The following is a 4,762-nucleotide window of genomic DNA, read 5'->3' on the forward strand; positions in this document are numbered from 1 at the left end:
CCTGTGATTAAGGGCGAGGATGCCCAAAACGCGTTGGGACTCTGAATGGCATATTGAATTTAACTTGCGCTGTGTTTCCGAAGTTGTGCAAAATGCTATCCCGTGGAATAAAGAGCAAAACACATGCCGTGTGAGGTACCTTCAATGTTGGGAAACCTTCGATTGGTATATGTAGCGGCCATCCCAGGTCGCCAAGGCACCCCCCTGCAGACGAGCGGGTCCGGTAGCGTCACTTACACGTTGCCACTGGAACGGTATGTGAATTCGACAGGATTGTTCAGAAAGCATGTTAGCAACTTTGTGAATACGCAGTGATCATAATAAGATGAAGGAAATAAAACAGCGGCACCAACTCTTTGGGGAACAAAAGTACAATATGAACTCTAATCACCATAATGCACTGCTTCAACACGCCATGTGGGCGGGACTATTAACAACATTTAAAGCACGAACAATTATGCTGCTGCTTTTCCTCTGGACCCATTTCCTGTGATTAAGGGCGAGGACGCCCGAAACACATTGGGACTCTGAATGGCATATTGAATCGAACTTGCGCTGTGTTTCCGAAGTTGTGCAAAATGCTATCTTGTGGAATAAAGAGCAAAACACATGCCGTGTGAGGTACCTTCAATGTTGGGAAACTTTCGATTGGTATATGTAGCGGCCATCCCAGGTCGCGAAGGCACCCCTCTGCAGACGAGCGGGTCCGGTAGCGTCACTTACACGTTGCCACTGGAACGGTATGTGAATTCGACAGGATTGTTCAGAAAGCATGTTAGCAACTTTGTGAATACGCAGTGATTGTAATAAGATGAAGGAAATAAAACAGCGGCACCAACTCTTTGGGGAACAAAAGTACAATATGAACTCTAATCACCATAATGCACTGCTTCAACACGCCATGTGGGCGGGACTATTAACAACATTTAAAGCACGAACAATTATGCTACTGCTTTTCCTCTGGAGCCATTTCCTGTGATTAAGGGCGAGGACGCCCGAAACGCGTTGGGACTCTGAATGGCATATTGAATCGAACTTGCGCTGTGTTTCCGAAGTTGTGCAAAATGCTATCCTGTGGAATAAAGAGTAAAACACATGCCGTGTGAGGTACCTTCAATGTTGGGAAACTTTCGATTGGTATATGTAGCGGCCATCTGTTCTGCTTGGGTTTTCGGATCAGATAGAACCCGCTCATCAGAGCCTCTCTAACCCAGCCAGAACGTTACCCTCTCCCTAGGGCCTATTCACAACAAGTAACCACATGTATATACCAATAAAGTACAATAGAGGGACCCTGAATAAATAGATAAGCGAGGAAGGGCTCAGGGAAAATAACAATAGAAAAAACAAAACTTCCTACACTATATCACTTGAGTAGAAGACAATATGTCCATACAATGAAATGATACCCACAGCAGACGGTATGTAAAACTGTATTATTTCATTTATTAATTATTTTTACCATTTTTTTTATATATTTAAATCATTTTTTTGATCAATTTTTGTGTAATAGTATATACAATATGGTTTACATCAAACTGTAGAAGCACAATTTGTAATTAATTGTACAACCATTATACAAATGACAAAACATATATACCATATATAGACGCACAATAGAAGACAATAAATCTGTAACAATTAACAATTAAAAATCATTGGTTGTAGATTATGATCATAGGACCAACGCCTACGCGCGTTTCGGAGCTCAAATGTGATCTTAACCGGCTCCTTCTTCAGGGCGTGTAACTGTGGTCTTTCAGACGAGAAAAAAGGCTTCAAGAACTAGTTTGATGTTCAATACTCTTATGCAACAGTTATACAGAAATCTTTTTTACAGCCGTAGATCTGTGGGTACAAAGAATCACAATGAGTGATTGGGAATTTATTTAACTACCTTTACATTTATTTAAGGCTAAAATGGAGCAGGAGTCATAAAGAGAGAAAAGAATACAAACCACAATTTATATCTGTGTTGATACAAGCACCCAAAGATAGAGGTTGATATGTGTAATAGTCCCAAATCACCTGAACTGAGAGAAGATGAAACTAGAGAATAGATAGACGAAAAATAATCTCAACATACTTGCCAGTGGCAGATTCTTATATATAGGGGAACCAATACGGACAATCCTAAATCTTTAGCTAAGATATTTAACCCTATGGAGGGAAAGAAACAATGACTAAAATTAATAATGATGGCATAATGGGCTCCCAGAAAAGTGCCAATTAGTGCTTGCCACGTGAGTACAAGGCGTGGAGGAGTTCATTCTAAGTTGGGAGTTCTTTTACAATTGAAAGCTGTACCTTCTGGGGAAAATATAATTATATTCAATTATTTATCCCGATAGAGAGGGATTTACACTTCCCGTTTGATGCCAATATTATTTCTCGCAATGCACCGGTCAGATATGTTTAGTAACTTATCAGCTGCCTTAAAGGCTACACAAAGTTCAATTTAAGAGAAGATAATGGGGAAGCGCGTCCTAAAAAGTAATGTGGATGAATGCACGGTTTAATTAAGTGCAGACAGACTGGTTACCTGTTCTCTTTCTTAGTGCAGTATATGTAAACGACTGAAAATCTCAAGTGTGGTTCTGGTCGGTCATGTAATGCTCCAGGCACGAAAACGTCAGTCTAAAATAAATTTATAATGAAGTTGACTGAGATGACGGAATGAGGAAAATACTGTCATTGTTATAGGAACAGACATGAAATGATAATGATCAGAGGAAACTCTTACCGGGCAGTAGGGCCGAAGCTTGTCAGGATTTGCCACGTACTTGTTTAAAGTCTGGGTTTCAGATTTATTAGTTTGTCCATAAAGTGACGAAAGGTCGTTAAGCGTATCCGATTTAGAGTATAATTGCCAATGCTCAAGCAGTACTTCTGTAAGAGAATAAACCGGCGTTTAGAAACAATTATTTAACTGAGTCTGCAATAGTTGATTGCAGTCTTCTACATGGATAAAAGGACGTGGGGATAGAGAAATCGGAGCTAACTGTAATTCTTACCGTTCCGATCAGCTAAAGTTCGGGGAGGGTGCCATAGCTTGCGCTCTTCGTCATTAGCAGGTGATACCTGGCGTTTCCCTAATAAGGAAAGTCAGGAAGTGGTGATTACATAATGGACACTGAGGTAGGACTACAAATGATACGGGAACGCGGCCTGACAATGCGTTCACCATTAGAGATGCAGGGCTGCAGGTAGTCTGTATCGGCGGACATCTTAGAGTGTGTTGAAGATCAATATCAAAGTTGAGCAAAACCCAGGCATGATATTTCATCCTTATTAAAAAATAATAACAGCCAGGTATAGAATACAAAGATTATAGTTGTCCCTGAAAGATACTTAATGATTACTCTGGTGCGTATAAGGGATATATATATCTCAAGACAGAGTATAGCTCTTTGATGTTATATAAAACCTATATATATGAGAAAAAAGCGCATATGATGAGTAAAACGGGTGTGGATAAAGAAGTAGGGATATAATGCGATCTCTTAAGGTAAAGAAATGTAATTTCTTATAGTAACTATACCAAAACTGGTTTAAGGGTAATAAATATAATGCCCTCAATGTGGATAAGATGGGGCCAACATTATTCTTATATGGTTATATATATCCTTTTAGGGAAGTTTGTACATATCCGGCGTGCATGTATCCAATCCGCTTACCTGCTGTGTCTAAGGGTGGGATAGAATCAATGTGAGGTGTGCTAGTTAGGTCCATGGAATCCTCAGGGAGTGGTGCCAAAGAAGGGGGCAATTTATATAATAGCATTTTCCCAGGGTAGATGTTCGTTAAGGCCTTTTTCTTGAGTCTTAAGGACATATATCCAAAATACTTCTCTTTTGCGTCTGATGGCATCCACATTGGTATTGTTGGAGGAATGTATGTGTTCCAAAATGAGCCACCTTAGTTCAGAGATGCTATGGTTTTTCTCAATCCAATGGGCCACCAGGGGTGCTCCTTCGCGTTTATTAAGAATTGCTGACTTGTGTTCGCTAAAGCGTACACGGAACTCTCTGCTTGTTTCTCCAACGTATCCTTTGTCACAAGGACAGAGGATAAGATACACTACATTTCGAGTGCGACAGTTGGTCATTTCTTTGAACCTATATTGCTGTTTATCCCAGATCAGTTCATCTTTCACCATGGCAAATGGGCAAGCATGGCAACTCCCACATTTGTGAGTACCACTAATAGGCTTATTTCCAGTGATGGATTTCTGTACAAATAAGTTAGTAGTGGATACTTTGGATTTAACCAACGAGTTCCTTAAGTTTTTATTACGTCTGAATGCAAAGATCGGCTTCAAGAGGTTCTTTTTGGTGCAGTCCGTGTTTAGAATATGCCATTCTTTATTGATGGCTTGTCGGATTTTGTGATCAATGTTGGAATGAGTCGTAATGCAAACCAATTTCTCATCAGTTTTTGGTTCTTTGGGTTGCAGCAAAATGGTTCTGTCGTGATATTTAGCTCTTTTGTAGGCATCTTTGATGAGTCTATGGGGATACCCTCTACTTGCAAACTTTAGTTTGAGTTCCTCAGCATGTATATCATAGTTGGATATGGTGGTGCAGTTCCTGCGTAGCCTTAAAAATTGGCTAAAAGGGATGTTGTCCTTTTGGCTACGGGGATGAAAGCTGGAATACTGGAGGAGGGTGTTTTTGGCAGTCGGTTTAGTGTACAGACTCACCTCAATCTTGGCATCAATAATTCTTATCCAAATGTCTAAGAATTCTATTTGGGATTTGCT

At 40.2% G+C, this 4,762-nt stretch overlaps 1 long non-coding RNA gene across 1 annotated transcript; it reads right to left on the bottom strand.

Annotated features, from left to right (window-relative positions):
* Positions 1–1,421: 1,421 nt before the first annotated feature.
* LOC146868392 (uncharacterized) lies at positions 1,422–3,149 on the bottom strand. Its single transcript, XR_014966210.1, has 5 exons — positions 3,015–3,149; positions 2,744–2,889; positions 2,543–2,637; positions 2,087–2,160; positions 1,422–1,848 (listed from the first exon to the last, which is right to left on the bottom strand). It is a non-coding gene; the product is annotated as an uncharacterized LOC146868392 (long non-coding RNA).
* Between the last annotated feature and the right edge of the window lie 1,613 nt (positions 3,150–4,762).

The sequence above is a fragment of the Triturus cristatus genome, chromosome 1_2 (genome assembly GCF_964204655.1).
Source record: "Triturus cristatus chromosome 1_2, aTriCri1.1, whole genome shotgun sequence".
Lineage (NCBI taxonomy): Eukaryota > Metazoa > Chordata > Amphibia > Caudata > Salamandridae > Triturus > Triturus cristatus.